This window comes from Capra hircus, chromosome 11 (genome assembly GCF_001704415.2).
Source record: "Capra hircus breed San Clemente chromosome 11, ASM170441v1, whole genome shotgun sequence".
NCBI classification, from domain to species: Eukaryota; Metazoa; Chordata; class Mammalia; order Artiodactyla; family Bovidae; genus Capra; species Capra hircus.
The window spans coordinates 7,385,543-7,399,539 of record NC_030818.1 but is presented as its reverse complement, the minus strand read 5'-3'; positions in this window follow the sequence as shown (position 1 = coordinate 7,399,539).

The following is a 13,997-nucleotide window of genomic DNA, read 5'->3' as shown; positions in this document are numbered from 1 at the left end:
GCGAAATAGTATGATTGGAACTATATCATTAACAGATTAAATCTCCAATAATGTATCAGATTATGCTCTGTCAATTTGCTAACAAGAGAGATTGACTCTGAATGACTTGAATAAGAAGGAGAAAAAAGACTAGTTACTGGGGGATTTTCCGGGTGGCTCAGTAGTAAAGAATCCGCCTGCCAGTTCAGGGGCTGCAGGAGACTAGGGTTCAATCCCTGGGTTGGAAGATCCCCTGGAGGAGGAAATGGCACTCCACTCCAAGTATTCCTGCCTGGAGAATCCCATGGACCTAGGAGCCTGGCTGGCTACAATCCATGGGGTTGCAAAGAGTCGGACATGACGAAGCATGATTGGGGGATGCCAGGGTGTCCTATAAGGGGCTGACCTGAGCAACTGAGGCTCAGGGGGACAGAACCCAGCTGTGTCTGGAAGCCTCAGCGTCTTAAGGGATGGGCTGCCATTCATGGGGCTCAGAGGCCATGACATCAGACCTCGATGTGTCTGTGTTTCAGATCTCCTCTTCTTGGCAGTAGCATCTTTCTGCACCCACTGAACCAGAAACCTGCTCTCTGCATCAGCAGCTGCGGCCAAGGGGCAGTGCCAGTGGCCCTCCTGTGTATCGCGGTCGTCCCCGGAGAAGGAAATGGTGGTAACTCGGGGGACCATGGAGAGGTATCTATTGTAAGTAAGTGAGGACCAGGTACCAGGTGCTTTGCTACATGATGACGTCACCTGACTATGACGTTAAGTCCATTCTCTATGAAACACACAGATGCATAGGAGGGAAGGAACAAGATAAAAATACGTCTTTAAGAAGGACAGGCTATGAGTGATGCGCCCTTTGGATTTAAAGGTAGGACAGACTCGAGGTCAGAGGTGTATGTGACAGTGGTCCCCAACAAAATCCGGAGTGTATGGCAGAGCCATGTCCTCCTGCACCCCCGTACTCGGCAACTCTGAAGACATGGATCGGGCGCGGGCGGCTGGAACTGGGGTTTGGGGAGCGCTCCCCAGCGACTCAGAGTCTCTGAGCCAGGAAGCCAGACCAGTCACCCTGCCAACAAGCAATGCAAAAAAAAGCAGCAGACAAAAGAGACAGTGCCGGCTTTGAAAAGGACACTGACCCTTTAGGGATGTGTTTGGGAATGGAGGACCGTGACTAAGAAGTTGAGGTGATTCCCACAGTTCAAGGTCAGGGAAAGGAGACAGCACCATCACACGGAACAGAGAGAGCAGAAAGGACACTGACCCACAGAGATAATGATCTTACATTGGTGTCGAGCAGGACTTCAGAGCAGAGACCGTCAGCAGGCGTTTGGACCCAGATGAGCAAAGCATGTTATCATCCCAGAGGCTGTAATTTATACATGGGTAATAACGTATGAACAGAATCTATTCAAAATGAAATTAAAGTATTAAGATAATAATGAAATCTAAACAGTATCTCAGCAATGCATCTGGATTCAGATGTAACTAACCATACAAGGTGCCTTCATGAATATTATCTTATTTAACCTTCGCAATTACCCTGTCATGGAACTGAGCCTCAAAGCTCTAAATTATGTAAATTGTCCAAAGTAACACACATGTCGGGTGGAGAAGCAAAATTCTGAACCCAGACTTTGAATTCCTGAGTTCTCGCTGTAACATCTTTGTGCATGCGTGCTAAGTCGTTTCAATCATGTCTGACTCTTTGGGACCCTGTGGACTCCAGCTCACCAGCCTCGTCTGTCCGTGGGATTGTCTAGGCAAGAATACTGGAATGGGTTGCAATGCCCTCTTCCAGGGGATCTTCCTGACCCAGAGATGGAACCTGAGGCTCTTACATCTCCTGCATTGGCAGGCAGGTTCTTTACAGCTAGTGCCATCTGGGAAGCCCATAACATCATCACCCCTTCCCATTAAGAAACAAAATATGTATATGGACAATCAGCAAATAGGAGGAACACAGTTACAGACACCGGGAAATGTAGGCATCTACCTTGTTAGTGTCCCTATGGACAACTGTGTTTCTTAAAACTTAAAAATCCAGCTGAACTAAAGAGATCAAAGACAACAGTCACTGCAGATTCCCAGCCTCAGAGTCAGCGGAGGCGGTGTTTCTAATTCCTCCGAGTCACTGCTGCGTGGCCTGGGTACAGTTGTGGTTCAAGGTCTTTGATTGGCGGCCCAGCTAGCTAACATGCAGCTGCTTTTCCTCTCCCTAGTTCAATAATTCCACAGTGACCCCTGCTGGGAAGAAACCGTGGCTCAGTCGCACTCTCCTCCCATGAGAGGTCCTGCCGGGCCTTGGTGGGGACGGGAAAGGGGGGGGTCTCCCCCTCCTCCAGCAGCTGCTGCTCATCAGGTGAGGGGACGATGATTCACACCCACATTCCAGTGCCCTCTGAGCTGGGCGGGTTCCAGCCGGGTCCCTAATCTGCAGAACCGCCACCCACCCCTCCCCCACCCCAGGACTGGCAACTGGAGAGGACACACCCCTGTGTCCTTGTGCAGCTCTCTCCCTGGCCCCTGTGTGCAGACATCAGTCCCCTCTGTCACACCCCAGCCGTCACACCATCCTGGGGTCCCCGGGATACTGTACTTAACAACAAAGTGAAACTGGAAAAAAGAAGTCCCTCGGCATAACTGAGAAGATGACTTCCGCGGAAAGTGCCAAAATGTTTTAGAAATACACAGCAGACAACAGAGTCACTGCATATTTCACCAGGCAGGATCGTAATTTATGTGATGTATTTTTAACTGTGAGAGGTGATGGGGGAAACCACTTAAATTTCATGAGAGTTGAAGATTTGTCAGTTACGCAGTTCCTGTGGTGGCAGATTTGGAAAATGTTAGAAGGACTGAGCGATTACCCACAGAGTGTGCCTACAGCTGGAGCTCTTATTTGGGCTCTGACTCCCCCTGTTGTCGGGAATTCAATTCTTTCTGGGAATAGTTTGCTTTCCGTGAAAGAAATTGGAATTTTACCTTGTCTGTCAAACATTCTTTTTTTAAATCACCTCTCTCCCACCTTTGCTTTTATCCTTCAGGTCTCTATGTCAGCCTCTGTGTGATGCTGAGATGGCTGGGACACTAACCCTATTCTTTGTGCCCAAATAGCATCTTCCCAACTCAGAAAGCAGGCTTCCCAGGTGACTCAGATGGTCAAGAATCTACCTGTAATGCGGGAGACCTGGGTTCAATCCCTGGGTTGGGAAGATATCCTGGAGAAGAAAATGGCAACCCACTCCAGTATTATTGCCTGGGAAAGCCCATGGGCAGAGGAGCCTGGCGGGCTACAGTCCACCGGGTCACAAAGAGTTGTACATGACTGAGTGACTAAACACAGCTCAGAAAGATTGAGAAAGATGCTTGTGTCCAACTTGGTCCCTGCCCCATCTTAGGAGGACAGCAGCAGTCACCAGGTCTGGACTGCCCCCCTTCCCCCCTGCCAACAAACACAGAAGAGTTATGTTGGAATAAACAGCCTTTAGTTCGTCCCTGCAGATAAGGCAATGGCAGCCCACTCTAGTACTCTTGCCTGGAAAATCCCATGGACGGAGGAGCCTGGAAGGCTGCAGTCCATGGGGTCGCTGAGGGTCGGACACGACTGAGCGACTTCACTTTCACTTTTTACTTTCCTGCATTGGAGAAGGAAATGGCAACCCAGTCCAGTGTTCTAGCCTGGAGAATCCCAGGGACGGGGGAGCCTGGTGGGCTGCTGTTTATGGGGTCGCACAGAGTCGGACACGACTGATGCGACTTAGCAGCAGCAGCAGCAGCAGCAGCAGCAGCAGCAGCAGTTCGTCCCTGGAATTTGTGCTGTGAGTACTGAGGCTACAACAATCAGGAAAAACTAGCCTCTTAAGCCGCGGGGACTTCACACTGAGACACACACACGGACAGAACTCCGCTGTCTCCGGCTTCCCGGGTCCTCCCCGCCCCCACCCCAGTTCCCACCACCCTTCCAGACAGGCTCAACAGCCTTTTGGAAAGATACCGGGTTTCCGAGGGAAAATTTTCACTATAGAGGAAGCGAGCCCTCTAGTGGCGATTTTGCAAGTTACAGCCTCTATTTTAAGATTTCAAGGGGGTGAGTTCAATTTCTTCTTCTGAAGAAGCACCCAGAGCTAGTTCTCACCGTGAAAGGACGGAATTCCATTCCTTTTTACTCCTTCCTCGTACCCCCCTACACCATTCTACTCTCCTTTCCCCAGTGTGCAGCATCCCCGAGGATCTTTTTGCCTGCTGTAATCCCTGCAGCTCACTCTCACCCATCAGTCTGGGGTCCTCGGTCCCTGTGCGTTTCTCTGCTGGAGAATCGCTGGTGTTGTAACTGCACAAGCCGCGTGCCGAGAACAGCGGCACCGCACTGGCAGGCAGACTAGCAAAGCCGTCTTTGACTGGCTTGGCCATGAGCTGCAGCTACCACGCATTTCAGTTTCAAGGTGTTCCGATACTGACCCCCAAAGTCACACCGTCTTCCATGCTGGTCATATGTTAACACTTCTGATTTCGGAGCGCTCCAAACAAACTGCAGAGGGGCACTTTGACGGTTTAGGACAGGATGCTGGGGATGACGTGAATTTGCCAGGAGCAAAGAAATCAGAAATCAGTGCTGACTCAGGTGGGCTGCAGGTCGCTCCAAACCATTTCAATCCACAGAGTACATCCATGCAGCCTCTTAAACAGCTCTGGGGTCTTTTTTGGGATCCTAATCAGTTAGAAAACGGCATGTATTTAGCACCCACCATGGCACCCATGCCATGTGAGACAAACATTAAATACAGAGGCAAAAGGAAAACTCCTGGAGACCAAAGTGCTCATGGTCAGATAAAGAGAGAAATAAACAGGTGAGACTCAGCTGGGAAGCCGAGCCCATCAGAAGCATGAAACAGAAGCACCGTCACTTTGGGTTCTTTGAGTTTCTATGGAGTTCTCCCAGCCTCAGATGGAATCCAGGGCTTGGCTCACGCACTTTTGAGAGGATGAGCCATCCCGGACCCCTCCCCCCTCACTTCTCACACCCACGATGCATCTAAATTCATCCTTTGCTGCCCTTCATGCGCCAGTGGCTTGGCTGGGCTCTGAGTCTGCCTGAACAGCTGAGACACTCTTCTGGGCTCAAGTCCCCGCAGTCATTTCACCCCAGGCTCCCCATTCTGCACAGATCCCCGATTCTAAAATTCCCCTGCAGACCCAGTCCTGCTGCAGACGCCATCAGGGACCTCCTTGTCCTCTGCACCAGTTTCCAGAGTGCGCTCAGGATCCTGACAGCTCAAGACGTCGCTGCCGGGGCTGCCCTGACGGTTCAGCGGTAAAGAGCCCGCCTGTCAGGGCAGGAGCCTCAAGAGACACGGGTTCGAGCCCTGGGTCAGGAAGATCTCCTGGAGGAAGAAATGTCAAACCACTCCAGTCTTCTTGCCTGGAGAATCCCATGGACAGTGGAGCCTGGTGGGCTGCAGTGCATGGGGTTGCAAAGAGTTGGACACAACAGAGCAACTGAGCATCTCTGCATATGAATCAGCATTTCTTACTACTGATCTCACTGTGAAGGAGTTTGTCCCAAGAATAGCAAGCAGGAGAGTGCAGCTAAAGCAAGTCCTAGTGTGGAGATGACTTGGGCCCCCACCCCTCAGCCCTGCACCAGCACATCCCCACCCTCTGCTCAGCTCCCCTGCTGCTCCAGGAACCCCATGACTCAGGCGGGTTCCGGGGTCCCTCGAGTTGGCCTCCAGGGCCCCGGGGCCCCACAGAGCCTGCTCCCAGCATCACTATCACGGCACGTAATGCTCCCAAGGCCCACGCTAGCCTCTTTCACCCTAACTCTGCCATCAGTTTTACATGCTCTCATATTTGCAAGAACAGCATCTCCATCCTGTCAACCACACCAAAGCATTCACAAGAAATCTGTAAAGTCAGTCAGGGCTTTTATGATGTTTCTTATTTGAATGAGCAACTTTATAATTCTTGACATTTGAGGAATTACAGCCACCTAAATTGAAAATAAATCCACAAACGTCACTCTGTGTCTAACATTTGTTTTTTAAAATTGAATTGGGTTGGAACTAATGTTCTAAGAATTCTCTACTACATATGAAAAAATCAGAAACACCACGGGGTAGCATAGAGCTGGGGATGGAAACCACCTGAGAAGACAATTAGCCTTGGAGGGAGGTCCCGTAATAGCACAGAGTGCTCATCTGGGCCTAGAGCTCCCGTGCAGGGCAGGCAGTATATTTCAAGCAGATAGCAAGGCGACACTAAGTTTATGTGTTGCACTCAAGAGAGGTCTTCCATCTCTAATCTCAGAGTTAAATTAAGTACATTCAAAATAAGCACTGGATTTGAGGATCTTGGCATAGCCGCATATATCAGGATTCTTCTATATAAAACAGGGGCCTGTATGCACACGTTCTCAGTTGTGTCCAACTCTTTGTGACCCCATAGACTGTAGCCCCGCCAGGCTCCTCTGTCCATGGGATTTCCCAGGCAAGCAAACATACTGGAACAGGCTGCTATTTCCTCCTCCAGGGGATCTTCCGTGCCCAGGAATCGAACATGCATCTCCTGCATTGGCAAGCAAATTCTTTTACCACTAGGCCACCGAGGAAGCATGAAGTCAAGGACTGCGTACATTATCTTGGAAGCTACTCCCGGCATGACTGATGGCTGAGAAGTTGGGGGTGGTCTAGAGGGTGAGGCCTGTTAAGGATCAGTGCTCTTACTGTCCCTAAGCGGCCATGACCTCCAGGGGGCCCTTCAGAGATCTGGAGCCCACGTCCTTGTAAAAGGGGTTGTGGAGGCATGCAGCAGCACTCACAGGATGAACTGTTTCATTCTCAGGGAGCTCCTTGGAACACACTCATCATTTACAGGGCCTTGGGCAAGTGATGTTATCTTCTCCGAGCCACTGCTTCCCTCTCTGTGAGGTGGGAAGATGAAATCATAGCACTTGCTTAATAGGGGTTTTGTAAGGATGAAATGAGAGCCTCATCTACAGTGCTTAGCCCAGTGTCTGCCACATAGTCAGCCCTCAGAAACTCCTGGCAGATTGAGACACCACTGCACACGTTCGAAAGTCCAAAATCCAGAGCACGGACACCACCAGGTGCTGGAGAGGATAAGAGCATCGGGAACCCTCTTTACTGTTGGGGGAGGTATGCAAAGTAGAAAGTAGAGAGGCTTCCCTGGCGGCTCAGTGGTGAAGAATCTGCCTGAGAATGCAGGAGCCGTGGGTTCAATGCCTGGGTTGGGAAGATCCCTTGGAGAAGGAAACGGCAACCTACTCCAGTATTCTTCCCATGGAGAGAGGAGCCTGGGGCGGGGGGGCTATAGTCCATGGGGTCACAAAAGAGTCAGACATAACTTAGTGACTAAACAACAACAATGCGAAGTAGAAGACACTGTGGGTGATACCATGGCTGTTTCTTCAAAGGTGAACATTCTTTTACCATACCATCCAGCAAGGGCATTCCTTGGTATTTACCCAAGGGAGTTGAAAATTTATGGTAAATAATGAGGACCTGGGCTTCCCTGGTGCTTCAGACAGTAAGGAATCTCCCTGCAATGCAGGAGACCCAGGTTCAATCCCTGGGTTGGGAAGATTCCCTGGAGAAGGGCATGGCAACCCACTCCAGTATTCTTGCCTGGAGAATGCCATGGACAGAGGAGCCTGGTGGGCTACAATCTGTGGGGCTCCTAAGAGTCAGACACGACTGAGCAACAACAAATCAACTAAGCAACAACAAATCAAGGTGAGTAGACTTAAAAAAAAAACCTGCGGTACAGTCACACAACAGAAAATTATTCAGTGCTAAAAAGAAATCAGCTATCAAGAAAAGATGTAGAAGAAACTTAAATGGGTTTCAGAAGCCAATCTGAAAAGACTTGTTCTTCACTCAGTCATGTCCGACTCTGCAGCCCCATGGACTGCAGGCGTCCCTGTCCTTTACCATCTCCCGGACCTTGCTCAAATTCATGTCCATTGAGTCGGTGATGCCATCCAACCATCTCATCCTCTGTCGTCCCCTTCTTCTCCTGCCTTCGGTCTTTGCCAGCATCAGGGTCTTCGCATCAGGTGGCTAAAGGATTGGAGCTTTAGCTTCAGCATAAAAGTCTGCATACTGTATAATTGCAACTAGGCAACAATATGACACTCTGGAAAAGGTAAAACTAAGGAGACAGGAAGAAGATGGGTGACTGCCAGGAGTTAAGGGGAGACAAGGATACTTAGGCAGAACACAGGCTATTCAAGGCAGTGACCCTACTCTGTATGGTACTATAACGGTGGGTACACGTCATCGTATGTGCATCCAGACTCACAGAATGCACAGCATGAAGTGTGAACTCGAATGTAATCACAGGCAATAATGACATGTCAGTGCAAGTTCATTAATCATACCAAGTGTACCTTTTCAGTGGGGGGACCCTGTGGGGATCGGGGTGCGAGCAGAGGTTCTGTGGGAAATTTCTGCACCCGTTGTTCAGTATTGCTATGAACCTAAAACTGTTCTTAACAAATTAATCTACTAAAAAAAAATCTTTTTAGCTGTGGTTACTGTTATATAAAATTGCCTCTAGCTTTAGATTCTTGCCTTCTATGTAGCCAGTATGTATTTGTAGGATGAAGTTCATGTTTATGGAGTATTTGTGTTATCCTGGCCTCTGGTGGTGAATGTGCAGAGATGTCAGAATTTTTGACTTCTGCAGTGAGCGTTTCCACAGCACTTTGCCCTGATGCTGGTTTTTCCCGAGCTGCTATAATTTTTGCGCCTTTCCCACCCCCTGCAATTTCTTTGTGTGCTGCTGATGACTACTATGATCTTTAATTTCCGAAGGAGGAGACATGCACAATAGGCCCTCATCGAGGAGGTGTTATTTGGGCATAAATAACACCTCAGGTGAAACAGGTGGGGCACAATTTGCATCTTGGCATTAAATTAGAAGTAAACCCCAGGAATATTTTATTCCTGAAATAACAACGACCAAGCGGAAAAGCCAGTGTGATTAACTAACATTACTTGGCTTTCACAATTACTTGGTAACAAATTCAGAGAAGAAGCCACCTGCTTACGGGCTGGACTGTTTTGGACCGGCGGCAGCCCCAGGCTGTTCGGCTGGAGTGTCCAGGCAGGTCAGTGGACTAAGCACCCGGGCGCCTGGGTCCCATCAGTGATATAGCACTGCCATGGCGCTAGCACCCTGGCAAGTACCTGAAATTTCCTCAGCATCAGTTCATCAGTGTCTTGGTTTCTTTCTTTTTTTTAATTTGTGGAGTGATGATAAGGCTCTCTGATTTTTACACCTCACCAGGTCGAGAAGAAAAAAGACAAATGTTAACACATGCAGATAAGAAACAACTCCTGAGGTGTAACTGGGGCAGTGCTTCTTCCTTCAAGCAGGCTGTTGTGCCTAAAGCTCATCAATGGATGACCCTTCGGTCCCAGAGTTAAGACCACAGCCAAGTGGGGTGAGGGCTTGACTCGCCAGCGGCCGCAAAGAGCCACAGCCTCATCAGAGACGTGTTTAGATGTCTGTGCATCACGCTGGCCACAAATCACAGAGAACTGACATGAAAACCGAGGCCCAGCCAACGATTAAGGCACCAAGTACTCCTCACAGCACACACACGCAGTGTCCACGCTGTGTCTTCTGGACTAGCAGTTAACACAAGGGTAGCTAAGCGCCTTTGCTAACTCAGGACCCAGTCACAGAAGTGGAATGAATAGGTTACGTGCTGCTGACTTAGCAGATCCCACTCTGATTAAGTCACATCACCTAATGGGACATTAATGTCCTGCACCCCAGGATATAAGGTACCAAGAAGACTCCATCATCTCTGTGACATTCTTTCCCCAAAGCCCTGGCTCCAATTCATCCAGCTATCAGACAAAATCAAAATAACGGACACCTGAAAAGGTAACTGGCAGGTACACTTCAACACTGTCAAGGTCATGACAGACCGGGAAAGCCTGAGGAAAGGTCACAGATGGGAGGAGGCCCAGGAGACCCTGCAACTAAATGCAGTGTGGGCTGCTGCCCCGGATCCTGGGACACAGACAGACACCGGAGGAAAGGCTGGTGAACCTGAAAGAGCATGCAGTCTTGGGGGTCTTGTTGTTGCTGTTATTGTTCAGTCGCTCAGTCATGTCTGACTCTTTGCACCCCCTCAGACTGCAGCACACCAGGCTTCCCTGTCCTTCACTATCTCCCAGAGTTTGTTCAAACTCGTGTCCATCAAGTCGGTGATGCCATCCAACCATCACATCCTCTGTTGCCCCTTCTCCTCCTGCCCTCAATCTTTTCTGGCATCAGGGTCTTTTCCAGTGAATTGGGTCTTCACCTCAGGTGGCCAAAGTATTGAAGTTTCCGCTTCAGCATCAGTCCTTGCAATGAATATTCAGGGTTGGTTTCCTTTAGGATTAACTTGTTTGATTTCCTTGCAGTCCAAGGGACTCTCCAGAGTCTTCTCCAACACCACAGTTCAAAAGCATCAATTCTTTACCACTCAGCCTTCTTGATGGTCCAACTCTCACATCTGTACATGACTACTGGAAAAACTATAGCTTTGACTATAAAGACCTTTGTTGGCAAAGCGGTATCTCTGCTTTTTATAGCACAGCTAATTTCTCAAGAGTGGCCCTGTGCTCTCTCTGTCTACAGTTAAAACTGCTCTGTAAGTTCAAATTTATTTACAAATAAAAAGTTCTGAAAACATTCCAGTGCTTCGTACCCCAGGCCCTGTGCATGACAATTCCAAGGAGGTTCTGGAGCCTGGATTGCCTGTGGTGGGGGAAGGGAATGATAGCTACCCGGTTTAGCTTGATGCAAAGGGTCAAAATGAACATGGCTGTTATCTCAGTTAATACAAAGAGTATATTCATAACTAGTTTATGCCAGACTGTGAACAAATAACTGAGGGTTTATTTGATAAGCTCCTGCCAGCAGCCCTCTTATTTACTAACACTCCACCCCTCTTCCCACCTCCCACCTGCCTGGAAAAGAGAAAATCCTCCGTGAGATCATCATCTGTTCCGATTCTCATGCTGACTCTCCTCTCCTTACATCTTTCTCATGAAGGATGCCATGAGGGGCTCCAAATAATGATGACTGCTGTCATAATTAAGCTCTGGGATGGATTTCAAAGACTCAAGGAGGACCTAGCAGGTCACCCAAGCCCATCTCCCTGCCAGTGCACAAGGGCTGTGCAGGATTTGGCAGATCCGTCCCCAGGCTGTAAAAATTCTCAACTAGTCAAAAAATTACCACCATGTACAAACGATGATTAAAAAGTTTACCTTATCCCTGGATGATTCTAGAGGGAAGGGGCTGGGGGCAGGGGGAGTAAGTCATGAATAGCTTCCTGAAAACAACTGCTGTTCTATTTGGAGTATATTTTCCAAGGTGAAAATGTGGTTATTTTCCATTCAGTGTGTGTGATAGCTAGGGCTCATTGTTATGCAAGAGTTGCCTCTGCATCAGATAAATTAAAATTTAGCACTGACCCCCAGCTGTCCCTCAAACGATATTATAAATGCGTCTGTCCTAGTTCCAACGTCTGGCTTATACTGAAGTGCTGGATTTGAACACAGTTGTGTACAAGGCTGCCGCTGGCTCAGACATCTTAGCAACAATGTCAACATGGCCTAGGAATGAATGCTACAACAAAACCCAATAAGGGCCACCACTTGCTCAAGCGACTGTGTGTTATCAAGTTGAGTGGGGCCTTTTCCAATGAAAACTGTGAAATGTACTCACGGGCGTATAAATCCGGCAGAAAAGGGCAACAATAGCTATGATGTCAGTGAAAACAGGAAGGATTTTCAGGAGATAGGACTTGGAGGAAGATCGAGGAGAACTGTTAAACAGAAGAGTTCATTCAGAAATAGATCCTCGGAAGATGGCTTGATTACGTACAAAGCGGAAGCCTGGCGGCATAAACGATGAGGGCAGGTGAAGCCCGCTGAAAACTGTGACTGCTGTGTCTCTCCCAGTCACTTTTCTATGCTGGGCACAGGGAAACAGGAGCACGCAAACACTAAATACGTCCACATTTTCCATTTTTCTTAAGCGTTCTCTACTTGGCACATACATTCACCTTTATACATACAATACATAAGAAAATGTAGGTGTGTAGCCTATGGGGAAAAAATACCCATAGCAAAAACCACGCCTGGCCTTTCCTTACAAGTACCGTGTGGGTTGGGCACATCTTGTCTGTCATAAGTCACGGTGGAAACTTACATAAGAGGCCTATCCCAAGGGACTTCCCTGGTGGTCCAATGGGTAAGAATCTGCCTGCTAATTCAGGGGACACAGGTTCCATCCCTGGTCTGGGAAGATTCCACATGCTGCAGGGCAACTGAGCTCCTGTGTCTCAACTACTGGGCCCACGCTCTGCAACTGCTGAAGCCTGCGCAGCTGGAGCCTGTGCTCTGCAGGAGAAGCCACCACAAGAGAAAGTTCAGGCACTGCAAGCGGACGGTAGCCCCCACGTACCACAACTAGAGAAAGCCCAAGCGCAGCAGTGAAGACCAGCAGACAAAATCAAAGTGATTATTGTTTAAGTCTTAAAGAAAAAAAAAAAAGAAGCATATCCAAAGAGCCGTAGTTCTGTGTTTGAAATTCTTCACCACTCTTTTTTTAGAGCTTCCCCAGTGGCTGAGATGGTAAAAAATCCACCTGCAATGCAGGAAACCTGGGTTCAATCCCTGGGTCAGGAAGATTCCATGGAGAAGGAAATGGCAACCCACTCAAGTATTCTTGCCTTGGAAATCCCATGGACAGAGGAGCCTGGTGGGGTACAGTCCATGGGGTTGCAAAGAGTTAGACAGAACTGAGTGACTACTAACACTAACCAACCAACTTGGAACTGTCATGGAGTCTGTGGGCGTGTTGTTTAGCTTGCTGATGTGTTACAATGAGCTAAACTGAGGCTCAAGGTCTAGTGGAAGTTGACTTGTCTGCCATATTGGACATATTTGGTTCGAATCAATTTACGTCATGTCCTCGGGCTGTGTCACCCTTTTAAAGGTTACACCCTGCCCGTTTCACTAGCAGTTTTACTATTTCTTTCCACTAAGGGTAGCTTTCTATCATGAGTGACCTGAGAGGTTAACACCCTTTGATCACCTTTGGGCGGGGACTGGATTTCTCCTTTCTGATTAACAGCTGCACAGAGTGGTGTCTCCTAACCAAGTCACATTCCAGAATAATTTTATTTGTCTCATCCTGAAACCACAGGTCACTGCTCCTCTGTGTATGTATCAGCCAAATCTTTTGGAAGTTGCTTGTCTTTCTTGACCATTCTGTGAAATACACTGTATGATAATGAAGGTGAGGCTTTACACTGCTCCTCTAATGCTCAGCACTCCACCACACACTTCCAAACCTTGTCTGAGGTTTCTCAGGCTCGGGGAAAATGGTTTCTTTTCAAGAAACAAGCTTCCAAGATCCCATGATGCACAAAGCACTTCAGTTTGAGAAGAGGAGAGGAGAGGAAAGCCAAATAAAAAGGGCTCAGGCTGGAAAGTCTCGAAGCTGAGGGATTCTCTGAAATCATTCACAGATGCTGGATCTACCCTTGACAGGTCACTTCATCCCATTTACCACTTTTTATCTTTGAGTTCCAAAGCTCTTAAGCAAATGGAGAAGGGAGGAAAGCTAACATTTCTGATGATTCAGTTGATCAGACTGACAATCAAACAGAAGTTCCCCTGTGGTGCAAGTAAGACATGGTTTGAAAAAGAAATAATGCAAAAGAAAGGAAAAAGGGGATCACAGAGCTCACACCTTCACATTTAATTTCAGAGAAGACCTGAGGTTGATGTCTGTTTAGATCAGTTGTGCCCCAGTTGGAACATGGGTGCCCAGACCTGCAGTGCAGTAACATGAGCTATGCTTTAAATAGCTGCCAAATAGCCATGTGGGGGCTGGCAGCAGGCTAGGGTTGCGAGGAGACCGATCTGATTCAAAGTGAAGTCACATAACAAGGGGGCAAGTAGGGCTGATGT